Source organism: Lissotriton vulgaris, chromosome 5 (assembly GCF_964263255.1).
Source record: "Lissotriton vulgaris chromosome 5, aLisVul1.2, whole genome shotgun sequence".
Taxonomy (NCBI): domain Eukaryota; kingdom Metazoa; phylum Chordata; class Amphibia; order Caudata; family Salamandridae; genus Lissotriton; species Lissotriton vulgaris.
In genome coordinates this window covers 1548072207-1548095266 of record NC_141693.1, presented here as the reverse complement: position 1 = coordinate 1548095266, position 23060 = coordinate 1548072207, and positions in this window count along the sequence as shown.

The following is a 23060-nucleotide window of genomic DNA, read 5'->3' as shown; positions in this document are numbered from 1 at the left end:
AGTTTCTCTTTCTTTTCTTCAAAATCATCATTTTATCAATGTTTAGGAAGATCAACTCAGAAATATTAGTCCTTCTCTTAGAAACCCAGAGGGTAGGGATAGAGAAGTAAAAAAGCAAAGACTAACAGGAGCTCATCACCTTCAAAATCACAGCATTCTTGTCTATCATGGACCAGCTAAAAGTGACCAATATGAGGAAGGGTAATGTATTGCATGGAGGCATGAGAAGGTCTACCTCCGATTAATGGGTGATTCAGGTGATGAGAGAAGGTTACCGGATATAATTCATCTCCCTCCCACCATACACAGGCACCATAATTACGCTTTATCCCGGAAACAAGACTAAGGAGGAAGCTTTGCTATCAGCTATCAAAAGCTGATTCTGAAGAATGTGATTGTGCCAGTAACACTGAATAGGAGGTGAAACGTTGTTTAGTACAAAGATGTTCATGAACTGAAACCATAAGGAGACTATACAATGATCATCAATCTCCTCAAATAGAATACATTGATCATGAAGATGCTAGTAAAGATGGAGACAGTTCAAAACATTATCTCTCTCATATTGGACAATGCCTTCCTGATAACAGTGGACTTGATGGACTACATTAAAGTACTCATTTGGCGAAAGCATTGGAAATATCTGACATTTACAGTAGAGAAGAGGCATTATAATTTAAAGGTTCTACCTTTTGAAATAAGATCAGTCCTGTTAGAACTGGGGGTCTCTAGTTGGCAGAGGTCGGAACCTTTGACCAAATAGGGATCCTTGCTTCTAGTCAGGGAAAGGGGATTATTTTCCTGGATAACCCCTGCTCTCCCCCTTGGTAGCTTGGCACGAGCAGACAGGCTTATTTCAGAGGCAGTGTAGTGTGTTAAGCATTTGTGAACAAATACTGTAATACAGTGAAAACACTACAGATGTAGTAAAGACTTAACACAAGACCACAAATAACAAAAATCCACAATACTGTACTCAAAACAGACTTAAAGGTGGTAGAAGTAACTTACTTCAAGTTGATGATAACGGCGACACGTTTCTCACAACAGTACCTTGGATGCGTAACCCGAAACAAACAAAAGGTCCGCAGGGAAGGTGATGAGTCAGTTCCTTGCTTCGGGGAGGTGATGCGTCATGCCTCAATGCTTGTGCAGAGTAGGGGATGTGTCTGTTCCTTACCGGAGAGGAGGTGATGCGTTGATTCTCGTACTGCATTCCGGTTGCGAAGCGGCAAGATGGCACCTCGATACGATGCGACAATCTGGTGTGATGCAATAAGATGGCGCCCTTGATGCGAATCGATAACGTGAAGATGATGCGTGCATGCCCAACGGCCGTGTGGCAAACTCTGTAACTTTGGAGCTGGACAGGCCCTACGGCATGCTTCTCTGGTAATGCGACAATGGCCCTTGTGGTGGCGACATGCTTCTCCGGTGATGCAGCGGACAACAGCTGCTACAAAGACACGTTTCTCTGGTGATGCGATGGTGGCCTCTGTGGCGGCAACATGCTTCCTCAGTAATGCGACGGCAACAGCTGCGAAGGCGACACACTTCTTCTTGTTGAGTCGCTCTTCCAGCTCCTAGCGACATGCAAGCTTCTGCAGACAGAATTCCCAGCAAGGAAATTCAGAGGGGAGCTGGTGGTGAAGTCTTGTAGCCCTGAGACTTTAGCTGGAGGCAAGCACAAGTTCAAGACCTTGGGGAAATATTCTGCAAGATGATGAAAGTTCCTTAAAAGTTCCTTCTCCTTTCCTTGGTAATGAAGACACCACTGCAGGCCAACCCAGCAAACAGAACACTGCCAGAGGCACAGTCCAAACTCCTGCAGCTTCCTTGGTTCTTCTCCTTGGCAAAGGTTTGTCTTGTTGTTCCAGAAGTGATCTAAAGTGCTGGGGTATGAGCCCCAATATTTATACTGCAAAATCCTTTGTCCTCTGAAGGAAGAGGGTCCTTTCCCTAGTCCAAACCAGTTCTGTGCAGTCCTGGAGCACTTTGTTTATAGGACTCCTTCTTTCCTTTCTCAGGGTGGGCCAGTGTCCTCAGACCCCGGTGGAGCCAGCATTGTGGAAGGCAGGCATAGCACTATTAAGGGCCAGGTGCTACTCCTTCCACCACTCTATATGCAGATAGGTCTATTCAGCCCTGTGCTGACTCACTCTGTCTCCTGGAGCTTCCCCAGTCCTTGTCACTCACAAACCAGACATGCAATACACAAGCTAGCAGAGGCAGTCTGGATGGTTAGGTAAGAAAATACCCACTTTCTAAAAGTGGTATTTTCAAACACAGAATGTTAAAACCAACTTTACAAAAAGATGTATTTTATCATTCTGAGTTTAGGCATACTAAATTCGAATTTTTACCATGTTCCCTGGGTCAGTTAGGATTATAAAATGTTATAATCAAACTGCCCAATCTGGCCTATGAGGACAGATAGCCTTGCAATAGTGAAAAACGAAAATGGCTGTAATTCACTATCAGGAGATGCCACACACATCAGGGCATGTTCTACCTCTTACATACAATTCAACCTGCCCTTGTGCCTATCTTAGGGGTGTCTAATATGTAGAAAAGGGAAGGTTTAGGGACTGGCAAGTGTGTGCACTTGCCAATTTGACATGGCAGCCCCAGGCTGCACACAGGCTCTGCAATGGCAGGTCTGAGTTACACTTTACAAGCTGCTTCTGTGTGTGACACAATCAGCGCTGCAAGCCCACCAACAGCATTTGATTTACAGGCCTGGGCACACGTGGTGCACTGTACTAAGGTCAGACAAGTAAATCAAATTAGCCAATCATGGAGTCACTAATCAATACATCAAATTAACATAGGAAGTGTTAGACCTGACACCATTGGCATGAGTCTCCCTTCCATTTTTGACGGATTGCCTCCTCTGTTTTGATATGTTTTTACTGGATTTATTCTTTAGGCACTGTGCCACTGCCAATCAGTGCCACAGTGCAAGTGCTCCCTATGTTAAATTGATGTACTGATTGGTTATTCCATAATTGGGTTATTTGATTTACTGTCAGCCCCTAGTCCCACAGACTTTAGATCACTTCTGGAACAAGAAACCTTTCTGCCAAGGAGAAGAACCAAGGAAGCTGCAGGAGTTGGACTGCCCCTCTGCCAGTGTGCTGTTTGCTGGGTTGGCCTGCAGTTGTTGCTTCATTGCCAAGGGAAAGGAGAAGGAACTTTCGGATGATCTTGTAACCGTCCGGGATGGCTATGGCGATGTCGGGCGCTGATGAGGCGTTCATCCAAGTTTCTGTAAGAAAGGCGATGTCCGGCGTGGTGTTGTCTAGTAGGTTCCATAGTTCAATGGCGTGTCTGTGGATCGAACGGGTGTTGAGCAGGATGCACTTCAGGGAGTTGTTGTCGGAGCTCTGTTTGGCGTTTGTGGATATAGTGTGGGTCTTGAAGCAGTCGAACTTGCAGGATTGGCAGGTGAAGGGTCCATGGGTGCGTACTGGGGCGGCTTGATGACAGTCGGGGAGACGGCCGGTGTTGAGTGCAGTGAGGGTTGCGGCGTCGTACGTTAGGCGGGTGGAGTGGATTTTGCGGGGGGCAGGGGGTCTGGCGCTGGACGCGGTTCAGGGGCGGACGGGCGTAGACGGGCTTACCTTTGGCGCGCCTTCGGCCCGCATAGGGCGCGTCCGCTGCACGTGGACGCTGCGCGTATGTTGCCCTGACATAAGTGGATAGTGGAGGGGGTGGAGCGAGGGAGGAGCAGCTGGGAGGCGGGAGCGGGGTGGCGAGTTAGTTGGGTCAGTAGGAGCTGGAGGGAGCAGGGGTGGGGCCGCGGGGGAGCAGCGGCCTGGACGGGCTAAGGGCACAACAACAATGCTGGGCGAGATCACTGGCACAAAGGAGGTCGTGGGCACAAAAAACAATCACTGGCACAATCAATGGCACAGAATGCGGTCGCAGGCACAAATAGCTGGCACAATTGTAATCAATGCAGGCAACGATACCAGGCACAATGCAGGTCGCTGGCACAGATAGCAGGGCAGAATGCAGGTCGCTGGCACAGATAGCAGGTCGCTGGCACAGATAGCAGGGCAGAGTGCAGGTCGCTGGCACAGATGGCTGGGACGAGCTGCGAGTGGAGCGACCAGTTCTGACCGGAGTCAGGATGGTCACAGCTCCTTGTCTCGCATTATTAGACAAAAGTTTGTTTGTGGGAGGGAGGAGCAGCTGGGAGGCGGGAGCGGGGTGGCGAGTGGGTAGGGTGAGTAGGAGCTGGAGGGAGCGGGGGTGGGGCCGCGGGGGAGCAGCGGCGTGGACGGGCCAAATGGCACAACAACAATGCTGGGCAAGATCACTGGCACAAAGGAGGTCGTGGGCACAAAAAACAATCACTGGCACAATCAATGGCACAGAATGCGGTTGCAGGCACAAATAGCTGGCACAATTGTAATCAATGCAGGCAACGATACCAGGCACAATGCAGGTCGCTGGCACAGATAGCAGGGCAGAATGCAGGTCGCTGGCACAGATAGCAGGTCGCTGGCACAGATAGCAGGGCAGAGTGCAGGTCGCTGGGACGAGCTGCGAGTGGAGCGACCAGTTCTGACCGGAGTCAGGATGGTCACAGCTCCTTGTCTCGCGTTATTAGCCTAAAGTTTGTTTGTGGGAGGGAGGGGCAGCTGGGAGGCGGGAGCGGGGTGGCGAGTGGGTAGGGTGAGTAGGAGCTGGAGGGAGCGGGGGTGGGGCCGCGGGGGAGCAGCGGGGTGGACGGGCTAAGGGCACAACAACAATGCTGGGCGAGATCACTGGCACAAAGGAGGTCGTGGGCACAAAAAACAATCACTGGCACAATCAATGGCACAGAATGCGGTCGCAGGCACAAATAGCTGGCACAATTGTAATCAATGCAGGCAACAATACCAGGCACAATGCAGGTCGCTGGCACAGATAGCATGGCAGAATGCAGGTCGCTGGCACAGATAGCAGGTCGCTGGCCCAGATAGCTGGGCAGAGTGCAGGTCGTTGGCACAGATGGCTGGGACGAGCTGCGAGTGGAGCGACCAGTTCTGACTCTGAGATAAGCCTGTCTGCTTGTGCCAAGCTACGAAGGGGGTGAGCAGCAGTTATTAAGGAGTGTAATCCCATAATCCTGACTTAGAAGTAAGGGTCCCTATTTGGACAAGGGTGAATACCATTGCCAACTAGTGACCCCCAGACCTAACAGGGAGCACTTGCACTGTGGCACTGAATAGCAGTGGTGCGATGCCCAAAGCATCTAAACCAGCAAAACATATCAAAAACAGAGAAGGCAATCAGTGAAAAATGGAAGGGAGACTCACTCCAATGGTACCAGGTCTAACAAGACCCCATACCTTTAACCAAGATGTTTACACCCCTAGTGGTAAGAATTAATCTTTAAGGCTGGAATATTTATCCATCCTGGATGAATGGTTGCTTCAAGAGTCATCCAGAGAAAGGTCACTAGAAGGATGGAAGATAATTATGGCTTACCTGGAACAGCATAGAGTGCTAGTAAATTTATAGAAATGCAATCTCGAACTTCAGCAGGACAAGAGCTTCATTGAAGCTTGTTGGTAATCTGCCCTTTCTACAGGTTCACCTAAATTCTTTTTATGACATCTGTTGCTGAATCCAATTCTGCTGGCCATAAGACTCTGCGGACTTTACTCCTGCAACCCAGGGGTAAATTGCTTGTGCCTTGCCTTCAAACTTTGTAAACTTGGTATATACCTGATTGGCACAATTAATTTGCTTGTAAGTCCCTAGTATATGATATCACCTGAACCCAGGGCCTGCAAAGTAAATGCTCTTAGTGGGCTGCTGCACTCATTCCACCACTGTTGGAACAGAAAAGGCCACCAGATGGTAATGGACATGAACTCCTAACCTGAGTGCCCCAAATGTGCTGATGTCTGGATCCCTAATGCTGAATGTTGTTGTCATAGACAAACAAGGATCATGCGTATGCACCATGACATTGGCCTGAGGTACAGATTGAGGTCTTCTTCGGCCAGGATGGGTGTCCAGAAAGCTACCCTCGTAGTGGTGAAAGGCTATGTAGTGATCAGTAGGAGTCAACAAGTCTTTTTTGGTTTTCGCCTGCCCAGCGCTTGCTTGTGAAATCTATTGTTTTTAATAAACCTCAAAGACCGCTTCCTCAAGCGTTCTCTACCAAATGGATAGATTGCCACCAAAAACTCACAAGCGTGCACACTATGGCACAATGACACTCTGACACTAAGACCTCTACCTCATTCCTATCCTGTCTCCTTCCTATTATCCCTCCTGATCTGAAGGAGGCGTGGCTTGAACTACTGTGCCCACTACTACGAGTCTATGTTACTTCCCATCCTCTAGCATTGTACAACACACGAATACCTCTAATGCGCCTTATAAATCTTAAAAGGGGCTTACAACCAATGTTCCCTCTAATTATTTTCCTCTGTGTGCAACAGTTCAAGATCTCTGTGCACTGCAACCAAGGCTATGTGCACCAAACAACTGAACATGCCTTTAGCTCAGCAATATAAATCTGTGGCAGTCACCACTTCAAACCTTTGTTTACGTGTGCGAAACAGGTGCATTACACACACACTTATAGTTCTATTTAATAAAGTCTTGAGACAGTTTTGCAATGTAGATACACACCCTTGGACATGAATTGGTTATTGCGGTAGCACCTACAACCCAGATTCTGAAAAGGAGAGGACACAGAAGGTGCTACCATTATATGTATTAACTGAACAGCAGGGTTGATGCAAGCAGTCAGAAGAATGAGGCAGTTTTGTTGAGCTCGTAACGAATCCAGGCTGGACCAAGTGAAATATGCTAAAAAGAATGTCCCAGTGTAATTCGTCAGCACCGGAAAATATTGAGCAGAGCTCACAGGTTGTCTGCTTTCTGTTCTGAGCAGGAATCTGCAGGCAGTGAAAGGGCTTTCTTATTTACAATTTAAGTTGCCCTAAAACAAAGGTCTCACTTAAAGGGCCAACAGCCCTTCTTTTGTTCAAGAATGATCCTGGCTGGGAGTCACCTGGAGCCTAATACCTAGATTCCAACACAATGGAGGGTAAACGAAGGCACACAAGTATCCCTTTACAAGTCAGGTACTTAAAAGAAACATTCGAGGCAGGTTTTTGACTTTGTTTACTCTTCCTATATAAGCTACATGCATGTACTCGAAGAAGATAGGCATATGTTAAAAATGCATAACTGGGAGAAACAAAAAGTAAAAGTATGGCTTTAAAATGTAGCGGTGCTGGGGCTGTCTGTATTCATATAAATGTATTACTACACAAAGGAATCCTTTTCAGCAGCACTATACAACAAATTGAAAAAGATAACAATAAGGTTCTAAACCCATGTTTTGCAGTTTGCAAGAGGCTTGTTACTGCTGGTTCATAGCTCACTGTGCTACAATAGGATTGCAATTTATAGACTGTATGTAATAAGGAATATGTGTCAAAAGTAGTAACCCACTTAACTATCTAAAAAAAAAAAGTGAGTTGCATGTTACACGATGTGCTTTACAGGAGATGTATTAACTCTCTATGCAGCATTATCAGTCAAAATTGAAACTAGACAAAACACAGATCTCTCCAGAAACTGCATTAACCCCCAGAGTTATCTGATCATCACTGTTATCCCCTAAAATTTCCTTGGCACACAAATGTCACTGCAGGGAGTGGCTTAACCCCATAAGATATTTTAAAATGTAGCCTTTGCAATCATTTAAACCAGAAAAGATTTACTGTCACATTTGTCCTCGTTGCCATTTCTTTGCTGCAGAGTTTAAAAAATGCAAATGTATAAGTTGAAAGCCAAACTCTGGTTTGCAGGACTCTGTTCCTGATGACTGCCCCCCCCCACTTTCTATTGTCACGCCTTGACCACCAATGTATGGGTTTGCACCTCCGTAAGGTCTCCATAGTGGGTTCTTGGTGACTTGGCCAAAAAGTGCATGTGACTCTAAGATCAGCACCCACTGGAAAAAAGCCAAACAGAACCATTAATTCACCTACCTCCTCTAATTCTAACAGCACCATATGTAAAGGTCTGCACTCTTATTTGTACAAGATGACCCTAAAAAATATTGGAAATATCATTTTCTAATATGTTGAATATGTTGCAAGTCTGCATTCAATATTAAAGAAGAGTATTTCTTTAATATGTGGAAGTGTTTCCCTTTAATACATCCAAAATATTTAGAAAGTATTAAAAGTGAGTGGTTTTAAACATGACCCGAGAAGCCTATCCCATAACAGAGGAAGCTACAATTCTGTGGATGAAATGCACAAAAAATAAATATATAAGGTGAACTTGGTGCAAGGGCACTGGAGCCCCTTGCATGAGCACCAGTTGCATTACACAAGACTCATTAAGATTTATTTTTAAGATATTTACTTATTTATTTAAATGGTTTTATGTAGCGCTGGCTAGAACCAGAGGTATCAGAGCGCTTTACAGCGGTTGAAAGTAGAAACAGATTGCAATATTATATTCATACAAAAAGGAAAAGGGTATAAAAAACATTATGATAAAAATGCAAAGAACAATAAATACATGGGTAAGATGATCAATAGTTCAAAAAGTCCATAACCATGATTTGGATAGTTGTGCAAGAGTAGGTAGCAAGGGATGATGGGGGGAAAGTATAGGGGGTTGGGTGGAACTGAGGTGGGTGATAGGAGAGGGGATAGCATGTAGGAGTAGGTGAAGATTATATGCGGACTAGTAGAAGGAGGGTCGAAGTATATGTGAGGGAGAGAGGTGGGAGGAATTAAGTCTGGTATAATGTGGAGAGCAACATAGCACTCTCATGGGCAGGTTGAGACGAATCACTGACAGAATTTCGATTTCACAAAAATCGACCTACTATAACATCGAGTCTCAAACATCGATATCACTTATATCGACACCCTATACTTAACATGAAAACTACAAAATTATCGATCAAACAATATCGATGCACAAAAATATTGACTACACAAATATCGCAAACATTATTTTCGACTACCATAATATCGACACTCAATACTACATATAGCACACTACAAAAATATCGATAACTAAAATATCGATAGCACTATTTTCGTCTACATAAATATATTGATAGCTTAAAAATACTCTTTTTTTGATATATAACACCAATACGTCTATTCTCTTAGTAATACACACATTTGAAAATACTTCACTAATTTATTTTACTATTATTAAGTAACATTTACTTTTAATAACTTTATTTTTATCTCGCTAACAATATTTTTATATACACTCATTGTAAACATACATTTGTTTATAGATTGTACTCATTATAAATATACTATATTTATTACAAAGTTTTTTTATAACATAAATACATCATTTCTCTTCCTCTATATAAACAATATAATCAGATATATCATATTTTTTTTACTTAAAAAAATTCAAACTAACCAATAGTAACTCGTCTTAACATATGTGACCAATCAGAAAGCAAACCTAATTACACATACCCTATATAAACCAGTCACAAACAGCCATACAAGTTGCAGGGAATATTCTTCGTGACCACATACTGCCAGTTTTGGGAGCAACATCTATATTCTTCTGTGCCAGAAATTTCGTACTAATACTACAAGTAAGTAATCATATAGCTCTGTTAATAATTTCTAATGTTTTATTAACTATAACTTATATACCAAGATTATTAAACTAAAATGTTGTTTCTCTATGTACTTTTCCTTAAAACAGAGTCTACAACAAAATTTAATTCTACTTCTACTTCAAGATATTCGACACTTTGACTATAAAAAAGGTATCTACATATTTTAATTATTTACTTAGAGTAATTAAACAAGTAGGTTCCTAAAATCATGCTCTCTAATGTGTTTCTTGTGCTGTAACTCATAATACATATTGTGATCCCAGGTTTTTTAGGACGAAATAAGTTACAATGCTTTATTAAAAATTATCTATTCATGTTCTTAAATATGTTTCTTCTGCTTTAACTCACAATACATGTGTCATCCCAGGTTCTTTTCACCAAATAAGTAACAATGCTTTATAACAAGTGTCTATGCTTTATGCAACATATAAACTCTTTGGTAATTTTCAGAAACTTTCTCTCTAAACAGACCTCAAAGCAACTGCAAAGCAACTGCAAACAGATAATTCACATCAAAGAACAAACATTCTGCTACAACTCAAAATCTCTTGGTAAGTACAAAAATCAAACATAACAAGTCTTTATAAACTCTATAGAATATACTGTAACAAAAATTGTCTCTTTTTATGCTTCTGTTACTATTATTTTGCAAAAGTCTCTTTTAAAATCCAAATAAAGTAAAGTATTTTTAGTAACGTTAGAAACTACCAAAACTGTAACCAAAAACACATTTAAACATATCCTATAACATACTTCACTTTTTTTCAACAGACCGTGGCAATAGGACTACAACATCTGACTGAAACTACACCTACTTTCGATACATACAACTTTACTGCTGGTAAGTAAAATACTAGAAATAGTACCTGCTTAATTGATAATGTTTTTTAAATTACACATCTTCTTAATATTTTTATATTAACTTTTCTAGAATACCAGAACTCAAGAATGACTGATGATGCAAGATTTATTACATCTCAGAAAGGCACATTTTTATTATGCTATATGGGCTACACTCAGGAGAAACAAAAAGACCTTAAAGTGAATTGGAAATGTACGAAATATTACTCCAATAAATGCTATGGGCGAGCTACAACCAGGGAAACAAGTGTTATTAATACTACTGAACATAATCACCCACCTAACATTTCAGAAATCGAAGTGAGATCCACTCTGGAGAATATCAAACATTTAAGTAGCACATCAGACCTACCTAGCAGCGTAATTCTAAAATAATTACTACCTAAAGTTCCCAGAGAAGCAAGAAGTCAGTTACCATCTATTGCTTCCATTAAAAGAACAATAGCAAGGACAAAGAAAGCAAGTAGACCCAATATACCAATTCCTAGAACTTTTGAGGAAGTCATAATTCCACCTGACCTTGTAATCACTCATAATGACGAACCATTTATTTTTTATGATAATCATAGCAAAGACAAAAGAATAATCATGTTTGCAACAAATAACAACATTAAAAAATTGCAAGAAAGTGCTACTTGGATGATGGATGGAACTTTTTCTATATGCCCAAAACCTTTCTACCAATTATACACAATTCATGGGCAATATCATAATACCTGTATCCCATTCATATACTGTTTATTACCGAATAAACAAGCCACAACTTATACAGAAATTTTGCAAAAAATAAAAGAACAAACTTCTGACTACTTCCCAATGAAAATAATCATAGACTTCAAACAAGCTATGATTAATTCTATTTTGAAAACTTACCCACACACATCCATTCAAGGATGTTATTTTCATTTCAATCAATGTCTCTGGAGACATTTACAAAAATCTGCCCTTAGTGTTGAGTATGCAACAAATATAACTTTTGCATACCAAATTAAACATCTCATTGCTCTGGCATATGTACCAGTAACTGATGTGGCAGAACATTACAATCTATTAATTGAAAGTCCTTTCTACACCCAAAATGAGCAAAGACTTGCCCCACTTTTAGATTACTTTGAGGACAACTGGGTAGGGAGACTACATAGGTCAGGCCACAGACGCCAGCCTAAATTTTTAATTCCCTGGTGGAATGTATATCTTTCAACGCTGAACCAAGAGGCTAAAACGAACAATGCTGTTGAAGGTTGGCACAATGCCTTCCTCTCTTCTACTGGACGTACAACAGTACAACACCCACATTACACAAGCTACTCACAACTATACAAAAAGAGCAAAGCTTTCAGGAACTACGTATGGAGCAATCTGTCATACAACTAAAACCAAAAGTCTCTAGACAAACTGCTCAACTGTATCTATATCTTCAACAGCAAGTCCAACTCTATCCTACAACAAGAGGACTGGAATATCTTAAAATGATAGCCAAAACATTAAACTAATTGTAATAAGTAAATCAATGGATAAACATCAAACAATATCCTTAATATGATATCACACATATTATAATATAACAATTCTATATTTATTTAGTCTAATTTATTTTTTAACACTATTATAAATAGACTAAATAAATATGTCATTATATCAAAATATTTTTATTTAAATACTGTTTCCATCCAAATAAAATAATATAAATGAATAACTTACCTTTAAATACATCATCATAAAGATTAATCCTTTACCGACAATATACTGTGTAAATCTCAAAGACCTAATACAACAAATCATTAAATATTTTTCAATTAACTGTGCTAAAAGTATCCATCATCCAAATAAAACGACTCTTGAAATGCCATTGAAAATGACGACTATATTCTTAAACTGTGATAAAGATTTCAGAGAACTCAAAAAATAAAGGGAGAATGTTATACATCTCCGTTCTAACAACTGAAACACACTTCCTTTCCCCAAAAAAAAGAGTAATCGGAAACGGAAATAGCAGTTTCAAAATACGAGAAACAAAAATTCAAAACAATCCCACCGACATAACACTAACGAATATAGCATAATATATAAACATAACAATCCTATTTTTAAAATTTTTAATTAAATCATACAACAGACTCATTAACTCCAACTACTTCAAATGCCACAAAAACTCAATAACGGAAATACGTATTGAGTCCACTCCATTATATGTAAATAGTCATACTTTAATTACCAACCCCTAAATAACAAAGGACTACCTTTAATTTTTAGTTACAATACTTTAAAAAGTTAAAACTAGAATCGTACCTACTCAAACGTGAACCTGCTTCCAACCGCGACTTTCCCTTTCCCAAAATAACGCAAAAAGACAAAGAGTGGTTACAAAATAAAAGAACTGAATTATGTCTAACTGTGAAAAGTACTACTATAAATGTCCATTATTGTTATATATATGGTTAGAAATTATGTATAATGTACTAAAAATTGTATACTACATTGTGAGATAAAAATATTTTTTTTCTATATATTATTTATATTTTATATACTTTTAATATTTATTACATTAACTATAAAAATATTGAAATATTTAATGTAATATGTATTAAAATTATTATATCGCTAAATGTGTAATATTGTATTTGTTTTTCTGATTAACTTTTTTACAATATGACTAATATGTGAAAATTATTATTATTAAAACTTATTTATTAATAATAATAATTATACATAACAATATTGTATTCTTAAAACAATCATTGATGATGATCTAAATGTTCTAATCAAGATCTTAATATTATGTTATACTTTTAAAATTGTTCATATGTTAATATCATCATCTGTATAACACTATATTTTATTTAAATTAGTGATTTATGTTTTTCATTACACATGTTTTATGTTTTATTAATAAACAATATTTTTATTATGTATGTATAGTATCATACATTGCATAATGTTAACTGACCATTTTTTCTCTACAAATGAAAAGTACTTTTCAAGAAAACTACTCAAAAATGTGATTATTCAAAGAACATTGTCCTTCTATTTTTTCATATTTATACCAAATATAGCTTGATAAAATGTATATCTGATCGTATTTTTCAAATGTTGAATAAATAAAATTGTTTTCAACAAAAATTGTATAATTATTTTCTATTACCTATTACAAAATCATGTTTATGTCTTTTTGCAAATGTATTATAAATGTAATGTTCTATCTATTTCTATATACCAAAAACTAAAAACTGACCCTGAACCCTAAAAATACCCCTTTACCCAAAAACTAAAAACTGACCCTGAACCCTAAAAATACCCCTTTACCCAAAAACTAAAAACTGACCCTGAACCCTAAAAATACCCCTTTACCCAAAAACTAAAAACTGACCCTGAACCCTAAAAATACCCCTTTACCCAAAAACTAAAAACTGACCCTGAACCCTAAAAATACCCCTTTACCCAAAAAAATAAAAACTGACCCTGAACCCTAAAAATACCCCTTTACCCAAAAACTAAAAACTGACCCTGAACCCTAAAAATACCCCTTTACCCAAAAACTAAAAACTGACCCTAAACCCCAAAAATACCCCTTTACCCAAAAACTAAAAACTAACCCTGAACCCTAAAAATACCCCTTTACCCAAAAACTAAAAACTGACCCTGAACCCTAAAAATACCCCTTTACCCAAAAACTAAAAACTGACCCTGAACCCTAAAAATACCTCTTTACCCAAAAACTAAAAACTGACCTGAACCCTAAAAATACCCCTTTACCCAAAAACTAAAAACTGACCCTGAACTCCAAAAATACCCCTTTACCCAAAAACTAAAAACTGACCCTGAACCCTAAAAAAACCCCTTTACCCAAAAACTAAAAACTGACCCTGAACCCTAAAAATACCCCTTTACCCAAAAACTAAAAACTGACCCTGAACCCTAAAAATACCCCTTTACCCCAAAACTAAAAACTGACCCTGAACCCTAAAAATACCCCTTTACCCAAAAACTAAAAACTGACCCTGAACCCAAAAAATACCCCTTTACCCAAAAACTAAAAACTGAACCTGAACCCTAAATATACCCCTTTACCCATTTAAAATATAATTATATACTTACCAATACTTACGTTGTAATGGAATGCGTTGTAAAGGTACCTGCGTTGTAAAAAAATGCGTTGTAAATACATGTATTGTAAAAGTTTTTGCGTTGTAAAAGTTGCATTGTAATGGTAGTTAGTTGTAAAAGTTGCGTTGTAAAGGTTGTATACCTTGCTGGACACAAAACCTATGTAATTTAATATTCAAACTCCAATAACCATTTAATTAGGTTAAGTGCTGGACACAGAACCTATTTAATTTACTATTCCAACTGCAATCACCAATTAATTAGGGTAAGTGCTGGACATTAAATGATTATAAATCACTATTCCTACTCCAATCATCAATTAATTTGGTTAATTGCTGGACACAGAACCTATGTAATTTAATATTCCAACTCAAATAACCATTTAATTAGGGTAAGTGCTGGACACAGAACCTATTTAATTTACTATCCCTACTCCAATCACCATTTAATTAGGGTAAGTGCTGGACACAGAACCTATTTAATTAACTATTCCAACTCCAATCACCATTTTATTAGAGTAAGTGCTGGAGAGTAAACCTTAATAAATGAGTATTCCAACTGCAATCACCATTTAATTAAAACATTAAACCATAATCCATAAATTGCTATACAATTTCACTAATTACTAATAATTCGTAGAAATTTCGATTATTTGAAATTTAGATTTTAAATAGAATTATTTTAATCTATAATTACACTGTACTTTTTTAAAACACTACCCACCCTTATCCACTATAAACTCTACATCCCGGTCCTAAAATTAATATACATTTGTTTATTAAATATCTAAAAATAAATATATTTATAATACTTTTTACTGCATACACAAAAGCACAAATAAAAAATTATACAATATAATATAATTTTCTATAAAATTTCGCCTTTTACAAATATTTATTACAATTTACGAAATTTAGAAATTTTTAATAAAATACGAAATTTATTATTCTATAATTACAGTATATTTTTTAAAACACTACCCACCCTTATCCCCTATAAACTCTACATCCCGCTCCTAAAATTATTATACAATTATTTCTTAAATATTTAATAATAAATATATATTTACAATACTTTTTACTACATACACAAAAGCAAACTACCAAAAATTTAACAATACTCCATAAATTTCTATAAAATTTCGCCTTTTACAAATATTTATTTCAATTTTCGAATTTTTGAAATTTTAGGAGCAAAGAGAAGGACTTCTATGTTTTGTAGGATTGAGTTTAAGGTGATTGTGATGGAACCATTGTTGAATCTTAGAGAAGGCATCATTGAGGTGAAGAATGTCTGCATGGGAATTGATTTTATAGTAAAGCTGGGTATCATCCGCATAGAGGTGATAGTTGATTCCTGCTTGCTTTAGTATGAGGGTGAGGGATTCCATAAAGAGGTTAAATAGAGGAGAGAGGATAGAGCCCTGGGGAACACCCAAGGAGACAGGCTTAGGTTTAGAAAGGCAATTGCTGATTTTAATCTGTTGGGTTCTGTACTGAAAGAAGGAGGTGAACTAATCGAGAACAGGACCATTGAAGCCAAACTAGTCTTTGAGGGTGTTGAGTAAGGCAGAGTGGTTTACAGTATCAAAAGCAGCCGAGAGGTCAAGAAGAATGAGAAGGGAGGCATCCCCCTTGTCGAGGGAGTGGTGGATATCATCAACAATGTTGAGCATTGTAGTTTCAGTACTGCAGCCTTTTCAGAAGCATGGCTGCAATGTGTCCAAAAGGCTAAATGAGTCAATGTGTTTATCCAGTTGGAGCAAGGCTCATTTTTCAAGGGCCTTGGAATGAAGAGACAGCTTAGAGATAGGACGCAAATTGTTATGGTTGTTGGTTTCAGCAGTGGGATTCTTGAGGGTGGGAGAGATTTGGCCTAGCTGGAGGAAAACAGGGACACACCCTGTGGTCAAGGAGGAGTTGATGATGACAGTCCAATAAGGAGCAATGATATGCTTTAAATCTTGAACGAGGTTGGCGGGGAGAGGGTCAAAGGTATGAGAGGAGGGTTTAAGCTTAGTAACTATGTTAAAATAACGCCAAGATGCATTATTTTTTAACTGTGGACTGGTGAGGGAATGTTCAAGAGGGTTGATGGTGTGGGGGAGATTATTATTATTATGTTTCTTATATAGCGCCAGAATCGACCCCCGAAGGGGTATCTCCGCGCTTGCCTTGGGAACCCGTCCTGGCTTTTCCCTGTGAGATAGCCCCTACAGGGCATCCCCAAGGTGAAAGCCAGGCATCCCGCCGCGGGGGGCCGTTGTGGAGATTAAGCAAGCTTAATGCCCAGAGTTGCAGAGTGTGAACCCATGATTAGGTCAGGCACCGAAGTGAGAATTATCGAGTCCATGGACATTTGAGCTCAAGACCCTGCCGCGTCGGGAATTGAACCCTGGTCCCGGGTCTGACCTCTGCTTCAGGGTCTGCCTGCTCTAACCAGTGAGCCACACTTCTCCACATGAACATAGTTAGGAGGGGACGAAGGTGTAAAAGGAGACTTGTTAGGGAGGACAACAAGGGGTGATGAGCACTTTGGGAAGGGAGTTGCGGCAAAGGAAAAATCAATCTTAGCGATTTTATCACAAAAGAAGTTCGCAATTTCTTCACATCTTTCGTCGAGGCCGTCAAGTGGGAGGGCAGAAGCTGTTTGATTTTTGTTGATGATAAATAGTTCTCTAGGTCTATTCTTAGCTAGGTCCAGTTGTGCGCGGAAGAAGGAGGCCTTTTCATTGAGGATGTGCTTTTTATAATTAACCCTAGCAGCTCTGAGGAGGGCAACATTTGGGGGGGAGGGATGTTGTCTCCACATGCGTTCGGTCATCCTAAATCCACGTCTCTCATTGTTGAGATCAGGATTGGACTAGGATTTGGTAGGGATGTTTTTTTGTGATTTTAATTTGGCTGGAGCAATTAGGTCAAGAACCTCAATGATGGATTTGTTGTAGTGTTAAGTAAGATCATTAGGATTTTGTGAGGGAGGTGTAAGTTGAAGTTTTGCTTTGATCTTAGTCTCCAATTCGCCAGGAGGAATAAGGTGAAGATTTCTGGTTAATTTCTTATGTTTGATGTTTTTGGGGCAAGGGGGAGGTGCAGCGATGTTAATCGTGAAGAGGATAAGGTGATGGCCCGACCAGTCAATAGGGACAATGTGCGAAAGGGAAGCCAGATCTTTACTAGTAATGATAGCGCCAAGAGTAGCCCCTTTAGAATGTGTTGGTGTATTGCAAAGTTGAATCAAGTCTGTAACCTCGAGGAGGTCATTGAGGATGTTAACTGCCTTACTGTTTCAGTGAATATTGAAGTCTCCGAGGAAAATGTTTTTGGAATTGGAAATCGAGGCTTGTGAGAGTAGGTCAGACAATTCCTCTACAAATGGTAAAGGGTCACCAGGGGGATGGTAAATATTATGTAGCCGAATAGATATGGGGAGATTAAGTGAAATGCAGAGCTTGGAAACATTTTCCCTTGGGAGTTCACACTGAGAGCAGGGGAAGTTGTACAGTTCAGACCGCAATTTAGGGTTACCTATATTATAATACAAGGCTTACCATATAGCCGCCTCTGGGTTTACTTTTCTGATTGGCCGTAAAGTATAGTGTGATTGCAGCCTCTCATCCAGGGCCATTAGGTTAGATACAGACTTCCTGAATGGACATCAGTGTATATTATTTAAGATGTCAATTCAGAAGCTTTTCACAGGGCCGGAAAAAAAAATATGTTTGCCTGGATTCGATCCTCTCTCTTGTTTCAAAGTCGACAGTGATACCATTACACCACACCGCCTTTGCATGACCTTTGGATGCTCCTAACCTTAACAGAGTACACAGAAGTGCAGAAGCTGTGAGCTCTCTAATCTGTAGCGTGTCTGTGGCAGAATAGCTGCTTTTCCGTCTGATCTCGTAAATGCACTGCCACTGCCTCTCACATTTTGCCCATGTATGTTTATATTGTGGTAGAAGAACAGACTTTTGGCATTGTGTGCGCTTTGCAAGTGTGTGTGCATGCTGGAAGAAGGCCTTGTGCACGCGCGTGCACCTGAGCACGTTAGTGGGAACTATGCTTACAACCCACCCCCTCGCTTTCCTGGTTTTTGATTGGTTCCTGTGCTTGCCACTTACTGTTCATCCAATTCTTTTGGCTGTAGCATATTTTCCTCCATTTACCAATACTTGTTCCTAGTCTGCTTCACTTATCAGTTTTCCTTAGCTGAAATACTTTTAACATCCGCTTTGGTGGCACTATTTAAAAAAAATAATAATAATAAAGCTTAGCCTTTTTCAGCTTTTTCGTCTTTCAGCAGGGTTATATAGTGCAATTTATGAACCAGAGAGATTACAGGATTTGCCCAGAATCACAGGATGTTATGCCATGGGAGACTCAAAATGGGATGCCAAACTCTTGAGTCACTAGGTCTGACCGCTGCGCCACATCCTCTCCACTAATGTGATACTTGTCATAGAGCTCTTTCCTTCATCCCTGCCTCCCGGACTGTGGTTGATTACAGTTTATTATTCATCACATAGGTGAAACTGATACATTACCAATGCTTGTATTGGACTGTTATCTCCCCTTCTTCCCAGCCAGGGTGGACTCACTCATTCAGTTTCATCCTGCCTTGCTTGTTTAAGTCTCGCCTACGCAGCACGCATGCGCTGCATAGGAAAAGACCTTTAGCAATCGCTTTAGCTTTGCTGCCAAAAAAGTGCACCATTGCATTGCTTTGAATGCAACGCGTGCACGTTTGGCGATTCACTTGCGGGAGCGTGCTTTCAAACCATGTGTTAATTACAAACATATGATTCCTGCTCGGTCCCGCAAGGGAAATAGGCGCAGCCCCCCTACCCCTGCTGCCTCCTCCTCTCTTCATCTTTTTTCCCCCCTTCAGCGCGAGGCGCGTAATTGTTTTTTTTTAATCCATTTTTACAGGGAAGCAACTAAGTGAAAGAAGGAAAGAGAGGTTGTGAATTGTTTCTTTAAGTCACGGTTTTCAGTGAGTGAGGAGCAAGACAGAAAGAGGGGGAATAATAGGAAGAGGGTGGGGGGCAGCTGCCAGCACAGAAAAGAAGAGGACATTGTCCGTGTCTTCGCTGGGCAGTAAGGAAGAGACAGAGGGCCAGATGTAGGTAATCCCAGATTACCGATTCCTAAATACCAAATCATAGTGATTCGGTATTTAAGAACAGGCAAATGGGATGTAGGTAATTTTTCTGAAAAAATTACCGAATCTGTAACTTTCGGTAATTACCGAATCGGTATTTACCGATTCGGTAATTGACATTCATTCCTACGGGCTGGAGGCCCGTAGGAATGAATGTCAATTACTGAATCGGTAAATACCAATTCGAAAATTGGGGGAAACATTAAAGGGTGGCAGGGTGTCACTTTGACACCCTGTTGCACCCCTCAATTGTGTATGGGTGCAACATGGCACTGTTGGAAAAGCAAAAAAAAATGCTTTTTCAAGGATTTTCATTATTTACCACCAAATTCTAGTTGGTGGTAAATAACGAATCCTTAACTGAGGAATGCACTGACTTGAGTGCTTCCTACATCCTGGATTCTGTATTTTACCGAATCGGTATGTTATGAATTCGGTATTTTACCGAGTCCTTAAGTTACCGATTCGGTAAAATACCGAATCCTTAAAAAATGCCACCTACATCTTAAAGCCCAATAGCGGTTGGTAACGGCCGAAATTCGGTATTTTCGGCCATTACCGACCGGTATTGGGCAACCTATATCTGGCCCAGAGTCCTTTGTCTCACTTATCCTCCTAACTCGTAATCCTCATGTGTTATCTCACTTAAATGCTGCTATTTCATCACTGTTGATGATTGTCCCTCTTCACTTCACCTCTTCACTTCACATACTTCCCTACCATAGCAGTTCACTCCCCCCGAACATACCTCTCCTCCTCAGCTCTTCAAAAACAAGTTAACACGAAAAAACAATGATGTCCTAAAATGGATTCTATAAAAGTCTTTGATTTTAGACTGCCAACCTATATAGAATCACAACTGAACAGAGCCCCCCATCCTCCCCTCGAACACCAGACTCACCTGGTACTACTGTCCAACACTGCTGCTCACTCCTACTCTCTGCAATACTACCTTGCCATTTGTACATTGCCAGAGGTTCATATATCTGAAGTGCCAGCATCCTTCATTTTCCTACTGTCTAGGATTGACACCAGTCACACGAAGCATTTTGCATAATAAATAAATATGTAAACAACAGAGTTGTTGAGGTGCCAAGACCAGGTTGCGGAAAAGTAAAATTGGCAAGAGACACAACATGAAAGAAACAGATGTGGAGGGATAAGTCCAACCACATTAAATTGTGCTTCCGAAGACCTTTCCTAATGGGTACAAGCGACGAACAGTGTCAGGGCTCAGGGGCGGTGAATGTTGCGTTTTTAGAGCAGCCGATAAATGGTATGTGTTGCGTGCACTTGCAGAACAACTGAAGATTCTCGCTATGAGGAGCAGAAAGGAAATCCTTCAAATGCAAAACTATTACAGGAGACCCCACCGCAAAAACAGTTTGTGAAATCACAGTCAATAGCTCACACAATTTACCATCTCTCTAGTGTTCTCTGTCTGTGTACTGATATCCCATATTTAAATGAATACCTTATTTGAAATAGACATGTTATATTATGGGTTATCAACAGACCTTTTTGCGTCAACTAATAAAAACATGCATTGGCATAGCCAATAGGTCTCGCCTTTGGGACCTTATAAGTGTTTAGCCATCCAACAGTTGATGTTGTTGCATTAAGGATATTGTCTGCATAACTAAATACTGATAAGGTGACGGTCCCAAAAGCGAGACCTATTGGCTAAGCCAATGCTTGTTTTAAATTCCTGTTTGTTAGGAAATAACCTATTTACATTCCATTTGTCTCACCAAATAAGTAAATGTACTGAATCTCCCGTAAAGTAATCTCTCCATCGCTGTTTGACCAAATTCCTGTCTCATAATCAACCATGAGGCAAAAAGATTCTGCCTAGTCTCAAGATTAAAGATCCCTCGGTTATAATTATGTGCACAAATTTTCTTCAGACGTTTACTTTTAAACACTTAACGCAGCACGGCATTGTAATGTGCGGTCTCTAGTGCCATCTACTGGACTCCCCCCGATTAAAGCATCGATATTGAGCCTCATAATGAAATGTGCAAATCCGAGTCTTTGATAATAACTTAATTCTTCAATACAATTTTATACTTTCACGAGAGAAAATAATTTTGCTTCGCTTAATCAGTGCAACCTCTTTTATATAGATTGCGGTTGAAAGTCTCTGATCCGAAACAGATTAAAATGCTTGTTACTTACTGCGCTATCCATTTTGAAGAAAATATGGTATACAACTGAAGCTGCAATGCAGCCTTGTGTGATGCATGACACCTTCAGTCAGTGCAGACTTTTTAGAGAATAGCATTGTGGAGCTTGTAGTCCTACATTTTCCAATACAATCATGGGACTAAAATCTCTATTATGTAAACGTTGTTGATAAAAAAAGAAAAGTAGGAACCAAAAGATCTAAAATACTTTACCTGGACATTCCGTCGGTCTACTAGAGCTGCTTTTCAACAGCCTGTTCACTGCTACAAGTGCTCTGGTATCAAAGCATTTTATGCATCTATCCTGGCGCCAGTCACAAAAGATGTTTGAGCTTCCATTCCCAGGATGGCCAAGACCAGAACCGGAAGAAGGTCTTTCTCCCTCGCCGTCAGAACCTGGAACTCCCTGCCCCTGCACCTCAGGCAATCAGCGTGGCTAACCCAATTCAGGAAGGACTTCAAGACCTGATCTTCGCCTGAAGCTGGTGCTGGAAACCAGGGTTCGAGCCTCAAGGTCGCGTCCACATCCTGTGAACCTGGGCAAATCACTTAATCTCCCTGTGCCTGAATGTGTAATGTAAAAACAGTGATCATGTAAAGAGCTCCAACACCTTCAGGTCGGGTTTGCCCTATATAAAATATGCAAAAAAAATTCTGACCAGCAGCCCCCCTCCCCCAGCTCCATGAGGCCCTCATGGTTGAGTAGCCCCGCTTTACAAGGCCTTGATTAAGCTTCATTATCAACATGGCATGTTAGAAAATCTCTGGCAAATCCACCATGTTTAATGAAGCTGTGGTAGTGACAAACTCAGGGGTTGCTACAGTAGTATGATGCAATGGCGTAACGAAAATTGAGGGGGTCCCCTTGCAATGTACGTGGAGAGGCCCCCTCCGAACTCTATCAGGAGCTCTCTGGCCATGGGAGACTCGAAATGGGGTGCCAAACTCTTGAGTCACTAGCTCTGGCTGCTGCACCACATCCTCTCCACTAATGTGATACTTGTCATGGAGCTCTTTCCTTTGTCCCTTCCTCCCGGACTGTGATTGATTACAGCTTATTATTCACCACATAGGTGAAACTGATACATTACCAATACTTGTATTGCACTGTT